Consider the following 12,490-nt stretch of genomic DNA (forward strand, 5'->3'; position numbering starts at 1 on the left):
TGATGGCACATTATCAGTTACAAAATGTAGTTACAAAATGTTCAGAGAAGCCATAATGTCAGAATACCCTCCCCCAGTCCCCTTTCCACTGCTGCTTCCACTCCCGTAGGGAGCAGTTGACCTGGTTGGCCTGTGTAAGAAGGAAACTTGTGTTGGAAACAGTAATAGTGAAGAAAGATTGTAGATCCATAAAATCTATTGTCATCACTAATTATAGATTAAGGAAGCACCTTATTTGTGGGAAGTGAACAGGAGACATTTTGCATTATTTAATTTCAATTTTCAATGTAATTTATCAACAGTATGCAATTGTGAATAGAAATATTTCTGAAAGATTAGCATGTCATGAAGCAATGTGCCCACTGGATGTCACTCTTGTAATCTAGTTGTTTAACACTGTTTAAAAATCAACTATTCAAAATTGATTTTTCCTTAAAAAAAAGTGCGTAAAGACAGCTTGATTTTCTAAACAATACACAAATATATATTTATATTTTGAAATACATTTTCAGCAAATACATCTTTCCCCTATTTTATTATCATTATTAGGATGTTGAATAACTATATTCTTCTCTAAGTGAACAGCAGTTTTAGTGATGTGAAATTTTATAGGGTGACTATTAAGCATTTGAGTTTGAAAATTTCATTTTTGGTTTTTACAAGAAATCAGTTTTTTCACAAAATAACTGGATTTTCTTTTTTAATTACCTGTCAAAATTATGAGGGAATTTATGAGTGAATATTTCTAATACAGAAGGAACAACCAAGATACAAATTGGCCTATATATCTCTAGAAATTATCCTGTTTTATTTTAAGTCTAGTTATTAGATTTTTTTCCCAACATTCCCTAATAATTCATGTCCCTTCATTTTCTGTTTAGAAACAATGAGATTGATTGTCTTTTTCTTTTTGACTGTATAAGTGAGAATTAAAGAATACTTTGATCAATGGCCTAGTGATGGCCTAGTGATGAAGAAGCTTATCTCCTATTTGGAAGGTCAGAGTTCAGTCTAAGTAGTTGCACATATTTCTTTCCTAGGGTGCAAAGAAAAAATATCTGCTGCAAACTCTGCATAGTGTCATTGCAGGCATCTGGCCAGAAAATGCTCAGTTTCATTTATTTGCCCCGACTCTACCCAAATTAAAAGATTACAGGTTGGAAAAGGGAGTTGTATTGTAGGAGGACATGAAGAAACCGATGATTTGTGATTACCAATACAGATTCTTTTTTTTATAAAGTTTTTTATTTTTCTAAACAAACACAGACAAAAGAATACATAAAAACACCTTTCAATTACAACTGTTTCAATTTCAATTGTTTCAATTTCAATTGTTTCAATTACAATTGTTTTTTAAGACAAACTGTGTCAACTGGTTGCAATTCTTTTGCGCTACATGTCCATAGTCCTCCTTCACAAGTCCCATAAATTCTCATATTTTCCATTTTATGTGTATATATATACAAGTATTATTATCATTATGGTTCTTTCATTTAAACTAACTATTTGTTCCACCACTTCATATAGGATATTCAACATTTTAAACCAATATGTAATATAACTTCCATTGCCACTTCATCTAATAAAAAATACAATTTTATATCATTTTCTCTTAAATTCTATTATTTTTATATTGTAAAGTTATCTATAAAATATATCATTTCCACACTTTTTTTTCCTAACCATTGATAAAATAAATCCCATATCTTATAATATTGTTTTTTTTCTCATTCTGTAATTTCAAAAGTCAATTTACTCATTTCAGCACATTCCACTATTTTCTTAATAACTTCCTGATGCATTGGTATTTTCTCATTTTTCCAATTCTTTGCAGTTGCTGTTAGTACATTCACAATCAAATATATCAGTTCTCTACTGTATATCTCTTGGTACAATACCCAATAAAAATATTTCTGGTTTAAAATCAATATGACTTTTTGTCATTTTTTCCAACCATGTGTGGATTGTAGTCCAATATTTTTTCACCTCTGCACATGTCCACCACATGTGATAAAATAAGCCAGGTATCTGATGACATTTCCAACATTTTTCGGATTTATTCTAAAACATTCTTGCTATTCTCGTTGGGGGAAGATGCCACCTATAAAACATCTTATACAAATTTTCTTTATAGGCAGTTGACACTGTCATTTTATAATTTTGAGACCATAGTTTTTGCCATCTCTCTAGGTCAATCCCGTATCCAAAATTTCCCCCCCATGCAATTGTTTCTTTAACTTGTTCTTCTTCTAATTTAACCTCTAATAAATATCTGTATAATTTCTTAATCACCTTTTCATCACTACCTGTTAAAATTTTATCCAAAGCAGTCAATTTATCATAAAAACCTTCTGTTTTGAGATCTTTATCATATCTAGAATGTATTTGTGCATATAAAAACCAATTTATCCTTATACCTCATTGCTCCAATTGTTGCATAGATTGAAGTTCACCCTTTTCATTCATAATTTCTCCATATCTAACTGTTTGTTCCATTTTATATATCACTGGATATGAAAACGCTTCTATAGTTGAAAGCCAGACTGGAATTTTCAAATAGTGTTGTCTTTTAATCTTCTCCCAATTTAATAATAAAGCCTCTAGTATATAATGTCTTCTGAAATATCCATATGTTTTAGTTCCCTTGTACCATAGGAAAGCATTCCAACCCAACAACAAATCATGGCCTTCAAGTGTCAATAATCTAGTATTTCTCAATGTAATCCATTCCTTGACCCGCATCAGAGTTGTCGCTTCTTAATATAACTCCCAATTTGGCAGACCGAACCCACCTCTCATTCTAGAATCTTGTAGTAACTTTAATTTTATTCTTGCTTTTTTCCCCTGCCGGATATATTTCAGCATTATTTTATTCAACTCATCAAAATACTCTTTCCCTAATTTAATTGGAATTGTCTGGAACAAATATAAAATTCTTGGTAAAATATTCATTTTAATTGTTGATATTCTCCCTATTAATGATAATTGTAAGTTTTCCCATTTTGCCAAGTCTGTCACAATCTGTTGCTTGAGTTTATTATAATTATTCTCTTTAAGTGTGCCCCATCTTGCTGTCAAATGTATTCCCAGGTATTTAACCTTATTTGTGACCTGGATTTCCAGAACTTCCGCCAATTCTTCCATCTGTTTTACTAGCATATTCTTCATCAGAATCTTTGTTTTACCTTTATTTATTTTTAAACCAGCTACCACTCCATATTCCTCTATCTTGTCTATCAACCTAGTCGCTGTTGCCAGTGGGTCTTCTAATATAAAAAGATCTATATGCTGAAGTATGTTTTTGGTGTCTTTGAACAGCGACAGCTCCTTCTTCTGATCCTAGTTTTTAACCATGAGGTCAATGTAATATTTATATTAGTCTACTAAAGTTATTTACTAGAAGGAGATGCAGAGGTGCTGCTCTCTTTGTATCTCCATTCACTATTTTTTAATATTTAAAAATTGGCCAGTGATTCTTTCTGCTGAAACATTGGATATATGGGTAAAGAATCTTATTTAACCTACATCTTCTATCCTGCACCATTGCTTGTCCTAACTGAGGTTCTAAAAAACATTCAGTGGTATATGGAGAATCATTGATTTCTCTTTCCCTCCCTTTTTTGACAAATTTGAGAGGAAACGTAGGTTGCATTTTCTGATGGTAATTTTTAAAGCACATATAAAACTTTTGCTTCCTTTGCCTCCCTCCATTTAAAGAATCAGTCTTGAAATTTTAAAGATGGAGTGTCCTTGTTTTGTAGATGCTACTAAAATACAGATGTTAACATGGATTAGTATGGGGGAGGGTCTCGACTATGTGGCATTGTTAATCATAGAATAGCTGTTGATTGTGTTTAGAAGCTGTGTGAGACAGCCATAGAAAGCTTGTGTGTATTGTGTGAACTCATATTAGCCTTCAGCAATTATTTAACAAACTCTGCAGAAGTACTCTATTATATTCACAGGTTTTTTAATGCTTTAGTAGGCAATAGGTGTGAGGTCTTACTTAGAATGTCTTCAAACTGAATGCATTACAGTATCAATTTTCTGCTGACATTGTAATAAATGGCATCTATAGAAAAAAAAGTAGAAGTACTAAGTTTTACTGAGAAGCTGATTCCTGATTAAGCTCTTACAATTGACAGTAAAAATCAAGGGTGTCAAAGTCAATTTCATTGAGGGCTGCATCAGTGTTGTGTTTGACCTCGGAGAGTGTGTGTGTGTCTGTGTGTGTGTGTGTCCATTTTTAGCTGTGATGGCCTCCGTCTGATTCTGCCAGTGAAAACTGAGCTCAGGAAGGCTGCGCATGGTTCCCTGAGCTCTGTTTTCCAACATGATAGCCTTCTGCAGCTCTCTGCCACAAAAAAATGGAGCTTGGGGGTGCCGTGTGCAGCTCTCCTGAGCTCCATTTTCTCTGGCAGAGGCACCGCAGGCTGGTCCTTTGTTGTTTCCAGGGCGGCCCCGTGGGCCAAATCTAAGCACTCCATGGGCTGGATCTGCCCTGCAGGCCTTGAGTTTGACACACCTGTTCTGAACTAAACAGATGGTATTTTAAAAACTAACATCAGTATTCTTTGAACATCATTGATTGCTAGTCAGCTTCTGAGTACAATTCAAGATAGTAATTGTGATACTTAAAGCCCTTCATGGTTTAGGATTGGATTACTTGAGGAATTGCCTCTCCCCAGTTGTTTCTACCTGTTTAATTCAGGCAGTCAGGAGATGCATTATTGGGTTCCATTGGCCAAAGAATGGCAAAATCTAGAAAACATACCTTTTCTGCTGTAATATCCACTTTATGCAACTTTTTCCCTCCAGAGATCAGGATAGCCTCAACTTTACTATATCTTTAAGGCTTTAAAGACCTGATTCTGAATAGACGCAGGAACCTGCTTCTTGGCTATACCAGTAGGTTATTGTTTCTAGGTGTGGGTATTTTTAATTTTTATGTTTGTCATTGTGTTTATTTTAGTTCTGTTCACTGCCCAAAGTCCACTTACTGAGATCAGCAGCCATATAAATTGGATGGATGGATGGATGGATGGCTCAATTAATAATAAACAAACACATTCTCCTTTGAGTCAAGTTTGACAGTTGATGAATTCATGAGCCATTCATGTATTTTCTTGTGAAGAGTTCGCCAATGTCCTCTTGCAATATATCTTTGAATTTCCAGACTAGCTGGTCCTGGTATTTGGTGGCCATCTCCTGTCCAAGTACAAACCTGGTCAGATCCTGTTTTGCTTCTGAGCTCACTCAAGATCAGGTAAATATTGCCACTTGCTGAAGTCCTTCAAGTTGAATTTAGGATACTTAATTCCTTATATTCTGCCAAGGGATTTTTATCTTTGTAAACTGAAACTATATGAGATAGCTTAAATGTCCTAAACCAGGGGTGTCAAACTCAAGACCCAGGGGCTGAATCTGGCCTGCAGGGTACTTAGATTTGGCCCACAGGGCCACCCTGGAAACAGCGAAGGACCGGCCTGCAGTGCCTTTGCCAGAGAAAACAGAGCTCAGGAGAGCTGCGCATGGCACCCCAAGCTCGGGTTTTTTTTGCCTCTGCCAGCAAAAATGGAGCTTGGTAGGGCTGTGTGTGGCCCTCCTGAACTCCATTTTTGCTGGCAGAGGATTACAGGAGGCCATTGCAGCTGAAAACAGAACTCAGGAGTGCGTTTTCACTGGCAGAGCACTCAGGCCACCACAGGCGCCCCCGACACAAAAGATGTCAAGCTGGCCGTGCCCACACTGGCCATGCCCTATACTACTGCCCCCAAGGTTAAACACAATCCTGATGTAGCCTCAATGAAATCTAATTTGACACCCCTGTCTTAAACAGTGATATTCTGTCCAATATAGATTGAGCTAGTGTGCAATGCAATGCAACGCAAACCAATGCAATGGTTTAAGTGTTGGACTAGGATTGGGGAAATCCAAGTTCAAACTCACCATCAGCCAAACTCACCATCAGTCAGAGCCTTTTGAGGAGAAATGGGAGACTAAAAGAGCATGTATTAGAGATAGTTTCTGCTTTGAGCTCCTGGAAGAAAGGTAGGCAATGACCATCATTTTATTGTATAGACTTGAAAATATAATTTGAAAATGTTTAGAGTATTATTTTGTGATAAATTAAAAAGTTGATGTAATCCACAAAACGTTTTGATGATTTATTGTGTTTGCCACATATTACTGTTTCAGGTTAGTTTTCAGAGACTTATTACTGTTTTAAAAATATTTTGAAATTGGAAGGTTGAATTGCATATTATTCTTTAAAAAAAGTTTTATTGTTTTTTAAGACAAACATAGACAAACAAAACATAAAAACATCAAGCCATCTTACACACACACACACACATATACACACACATACATACATACATACATATACATACATACATACATACAGTGTGTCGGTTGGTTTACAAATTGTTTTGTGCTTCCACTTCATAGTCTTCAATTACAATTCCATTGTATATATTCTCATATTGTTAATCAAATATTCCTAAATACATTCATATCATTATTAATCAATCATTTGACAATACTATTATTCATTCATGTTTTACAAGATAATCCATATTTTATTTAATTTGCTTTGTGACGGTTCATATTATCATCTCAGATCTATCCTACAATCATTTTGTAGATATAATAAAAAATACATTTTTATATATACATTATGTTTTAAAAATCTACATATTTCATTACCATGTTTTTTTGTCTAACCATTGATAGATTAGATCCCAAATTTTATAAAATTGTTTATCATCTTGTTCTCTGATTTCAAATGTCAATCTACTCATTTCAGCACATTCCATTATTTTCTTAATAATTTCCTCCTGTGATGGTACTTTCTCATTTTTCCAGTTTTTGGCAAACACAATCCTAGTCGCTGTTAATACATTTACAATCAGGTATTTCAATTCTTTACTATATATTTCAGGTAAAATTCCCAATAAAAATATCTCTGGTTTCAAGTCCATATGCTTTTTTGTCATTTTTTCCAACCATGTGTGGATTTTAGTTCAATATTTTTTGGCATCTGCACAAGTCCACCCCATATGGTAATATGAGTCAGATACCTGATGACATTTCCAACATTTTTCAGATTTGTTCTTGAACATTCTTGCTATTCTTGTTGGGGGAAAATGCCACCTGTAAAACATCTTAGACAAATTCTCTTTACATGCTGTTGACAATGTCATTTTATAATTTTGAGACCACAATTTTTGCCATTTCTATAGATCAATCCCATATCCATATACCTTGTTCTTCTAATTTTTGCATAGATTTAAGTTCACCCTTTTCATTCAATATTTCACCATATCTAACTGTTTGTTCCTTTTTGTATATTATAGGATAGGAAAAAGCTTCAATAGTTGATAGCGAGACTGGAATTTTAAAATAACATTGCCTTTTAGTCTTCTCCTAGTTTAACCACAGAGACTCCCGCATATAATGTCTTCTAAAATACCCCTGTGTTTTAGTTCCTATATACCATAAAAAAGCATGCCACCCCAACAATAGATCATGTCCTTCTAGTGTCAACGATCTAGCATTTCTTAATGTTATCCATTCCTTAACCCACATCAAATTTGTAGCTTGGTAGTACAACTCCCAATTAGGCAAACCAAATCCTCCTCTTATTCTAGCATCTTGCAAAATTTTTAATTTTATTCTCGCTTTCTTACCTTGCCTTGATAACATATTCTTTGTCAAAATCTTTGTTTTGTCTTTATTTATTTTTAAACCAGCCACCTTCCCATATACCTCTATCTTTTCTATCAATTTTAATGCTGTTTCTAGTGGGTCTTCTAAGATGAAAACCATATCATCTGCAAATGCTTGCAATTTAAATTCTTCTTTTTTAATTTTCATCTGTTTAGCACTTCCAAGGTTAACACAAACATAGGTGACAGTGGGCACACTTGTCTTGTTCCTTTTCTTATATCAATAGAGTCCGTTAATTCTACCTTTGCTGTTTGCTTATGATATATAGCTTCTATTGCTTGGATGAATTTTTTACCAAATCCCATCTGTTCCAGCTGTAATAACATGAATCGCCAATTCACATTGTCAAATGTCTTCAAATGTGCATCTAGGAATACCAAAGCCATTTGTTTTTCAGGGTGTGCCTCATAGTATTCCAAAGTGTCCAAAATTACTCTCATAATGTCTTTAATTTGTCGCTTTGGCAGAAATCCATTTTGGTCAGAGTGAATAAAATTATTTAGGTATTTTTTAAGTCTTTCTGCCAATATTGAAGCAAAAATTTTATAATCTGCATTTAGTAGGGAAATAGGTCTGTAATTCTGGATTTGTAATGGGTCGTCCTCCTCTTTTGTGATAAGTGTAATATAAGCTTCTGACCATGATTTAGGTATCTTCTTATTTAACATAACTTCATTTATAACTTCTAGCAATGGAAGATTCAGTGATTCTTGTAGTGTTTTACAAAATTCTGCTGAAAGTCCATCTGGGCCTGGTGCCTTTCCATTGTTTTGCTTCTTAAGTGCTTCAGTTAACACCATCATCGTTATATTGCTTTCTAACATTATTTCAATCTCTTTAGGTATTTGGGGTAGGTTAGCATTCTGTAAATACTGTTTAACTCTTTCATCATCAATATTCTCTTGTGTTTCTCTTGTAGTTTCCTGTAATAGTCTCGTATTCCTTCTTCTTTTTATTTCCATAGCAAACCTTGGCCTTGATCATCTATTAATTGAAATATTTTCCTTGATTCTTTCTCCTTTCTCAGTTCAGCATATTACTGTTTCAGGTTAGTTTTCAGAGACTTATCCCTGTTTTAAAAATATTTTGAAATTGGAAGGTTGAATTGCATAGACAGTTGCAGATCCTTTCTTTGCTAGGAATCATTAGAACAGAAATTATAGGATCATATATTAAATATGGCTTTTTAATGTACTTTGATGAACAAGCTATGTTGATCATTGATAAAAAGGAAAAAACTCAGGTGTGCTTATTTGCTTAAATTTCATAAGAGTTCTTAAAGTCATTTAAGGTTGTTTGAATTGAATTGGCATCTTTCAGTCTCAAGAAACTATGGTATCGTGCTCTGAAAAAAGGTCCTAAAACAGCATCTAGTGTGGTTAAATTTGAGAGTGGCAATGTCTTCCACACTGAGGACAGATACAGTCTGTCTCCTATCTAGTCCCTGGATTTCGCTGGTTCCAGGACTGCCTCTTTGCCTCAGCTTGCCGAATGAGTGTCTCTCCCAATTGAAGAAGGCCATGCTGCGTCTTTAGCCTCCAAGCTGAACGATCAGAGGTCAAGGTTTCCCAGCTGTTGATGTCTATTCCCAAGGCCTTTAGATTCCTCTTGCAGATATCCTTATATCTCAGCTGTGGTTTTCCTGCACTAATTCTCCATATAGGAGATCTTTTGGAATCCGACCATCTGCCATCCTCCTGACATGCCCAAGCCAGCATAGACGTCACTGTTTCAATAGTATATACGTGCTAGAAATTCAGGCATGTTCCAAGACTGCGCTATTTGGAACTTTGTCATGCCAGGTGATGCCAATAATACATCAGAGACAGGCATATGAAAGGTGTTCAGCTTTCTCTCCTGCCATGCATAAAGGGTCCAAGACTTACTGCAGTACAAGAGTGTGCTCAGGACATAGGCTCCATAGACCTGAATCTTTATATGTTCCATCAGCTTCTTATTAAGCCATACTCTCAAGGTTGTTTACCTTTTGTTTATTTGCTTAATTATGAAGTCCTGTCAATTTTATTACACATCAAAGCTTAGAAGCAGATTTTGTGTATATGTGTATACAGAACATTGGAAAATGCATAGTTGAACTATCATTTATCTTCCTTTAATGAGTCATGTTAATTCCTTTATCAATATTTGATAAAGGAATTAAGAAGAAAGAATTGTACTTTTCTGTAACCTTAGTTTCAGTAAGAGATTAACAGCTGATATATTCATGTGAGCAGTTTTAAATACTCTGCCACTTTTTCTGCTAGCTTTAATTCTAATGCATTATTATAGTTGATCACATATTCAGCCAGATGTTACTATCTTTGATTTGATTTATCATATTCATTCTAGAATCTTTTAAAACATTTTAGTTTCTTTACTTTAAAACATTAAAAAAACCTTTTACCTTCTTTATTTTCTATTTCTTTGTCTGTTTATGGATCCCCCAGTTCTTTCGTAGGTAAGTGTTATTTCTTGCAGATATTACAGTACACTATTGTTTGTCATGCTATTGTTTGTAATCTTGCAGCAGCTACCTAGGAGGTCCAGTGATACAGTGTTTCTTCAGCTTCTTTGCAAAGGGTTCATTTGCTGTCATTTCAATCCTGGTTTTGTATGCATTTGTTTTTAAGACTTGGTCTTGTACAGCTAGAATTAGCCCCTTCATCTCTTTCTTCAATTTTCCTGTTCTTAACCATTGCCACAACTAGGTATTATATGCTTTGCCTGCTATATTTTTTATGTACTGGCTGTGTAATATTTTGTCCCATGTCTGTTTTATGTTCTTCATTTGGTTAGGATGAATAGTAGTAGTAGTAGTAGTAGCAGTAGTAATAGTAGTAGTAGTAGTAGAAGAAGAAGAAGAATAACCACCACCACCACCATCACTGCCACTACCACCACCACTGCCACCACCATCATCATCATCCCCCAATGAGGCACTACCTTGATGTGATTATGGGGCTTGTGTGCTCTGAGGAAAATGAGAACTATGCCAGAAGTTCAACCATACTGGACAGGTCTCATCAGAGGAGTCAGACAAAGAGTGCATTTCCCATTAAAAAAATGGTGAGACATAAATTTTAGAAAGCCATACTGGTTCGGATGTCACCCAGGTTAACAAGGTCCGCACTAAATGTTGGAGTTCCTGGATATCTGATGAAAATTGGTCCTGTAGGACTCAGGACTGTTGGCTGAGCAACCAGGGCCAGCAGCTGCAGAACTATTGGAAGAAAAGGTGTTTACCCTTACAAATATACAGTGATTGAAAACAAATAAATAATGATCTGTTATTACAGAGCAAGCCCAACAAGAAGAGGATATTTGAAAAGAATGCACCAGTTCTGGAAAGAACAATATCCAGAATCAGAAATAATAGAACGGAGGCTAGCAAATCAACATTGATTTATGATACGAAATATTCACAGGAGCAGAATTGAAAGAATTGCAAAGGTTCATCCAGGGCAAAGAAATCAAAGTCATGCCAGAAGAATGTAGAAGCGAACCAGGGAAAGTTGGTAGTAGAAGAATCCAATAGAGATATAAAGTTGCTTTCATTTACAAAGCAGGCACCTACTCCTGTGCCATAGGAAGAACAAAACCCTGTAACGAAAGAAATAAAAGAACTGAAACAAGAATAGCTGAGTATCTAGAACACCACAGAAACATCAGAATAAGGCTGCCTTCATTGAAGCTTGTTGCAAAGAAACAGCTAGCACAAGCATTAAAAGATGCAAATACTGCAATATCAAGCATAACCACCAACTCACTGCACAAAACAAACCAACTAATGTACAGCACAGCTGAATATCTGGGATGCAAAATCAATAGAGAAGAAAAAAAACTAAACAGTACACCACAAAAATAGAACCTTAACTTGGAAAATAAGATTAGCAAGCGGAGATCAGATGCAAGCAAGCTAGAACATATGAAAGAAAAGAAGCTGAAGAACAAGAAGACCAAAGAATATTTAATAAAGAAATATTACTTAGAAACAAGGAAGATCACGGAAGCACTAGAAATAATAAAGCAGCAAATAACAGTAATAGCCACGAAGATGATCAGATATGAAGCTTGAATTGCAAATTATAGGCAGAACCTCCAATTTCAATACAATCAGAAATGTTTCTATCAGTCCATCAATGGAGAAATTGCAGTGAATCAGTCATTACCTGATAAGGAAGAAACAGGCAGTTCTGGGCGCAGATATGGGATAACCCAAAGAAATACAACAAGGATGCAGCTTGGTTAAAAGAGGTGGATAAGAGTAAAAAAGAAGTTGAAATGTAAGAACTAGTAATAACAACAGAAATGGTGCAGAAAAGAGCAAAGAAGATCAAGAATTGGTCAGCACCATGTAAAGATGAACTGCATGGTTTTTGGTTGAAACATCTAGCTGGTTTATTCCCACTCACTGCCAAGCAATTTAACAACATAATAACAAGGAGGTGAAATTGAAGAGTGGCTAAAATCTGGCAAAACCTACCTGATAATGAAAGATCCAGGAAAAGGGACAGCACCAGGCAATTGCCTGCTTACCAACAACTTTCAAATTGTTAACTGGTGAGCTGATGTAGTCTAACAGCATCTAGCTGAAAACAATCTTTTCTCACCTGAGCAGAAAAGAAACTGCCTCAACAGCAGAGGAACAAAAGATCAACTCCTAATTGACAAAATGATTTTGGAAAACTGCAAGAGAAAGAAGACCAACCTGAATGTAGCATGGATTGACTACAAAAAGGCATTTGACTCTGCCACATAA

At 35.2% G+C, this 12,490-nt stretch overlaps 1 protein-coding gene across 7 annotated transcripts in view; it reads left to right on the forward strand.

Moving 5' to 3' along the window:
• Window positions 1–12,490, forward strand: part of SUGCT (succinyl-CoA:glutarate-CoA transferase) — a 480,947-nt gene that overhangs the window by 97,354 nt on the left and 371,103 nt on the right. The gene's annotated exons all lie outside the window — the stretch shown is intronic.

This window comes from Pseudonaja textilis, chromosome Z (genome assembly GCF_049901715.1).
Source record: "Pseudonaja textilis isolate UNSWEBS1 chromosome Z, rPseTex1.2, whole genome shotgun sequence".
In the NCBI taxonomy this organism is placed as follows: domain Eukaryota; kingdom Metazoa; phylum Chordata; class Lepidosauria; order Squamata; family Elapidae; genus Pseudonaja; species Pseudonaja textilis.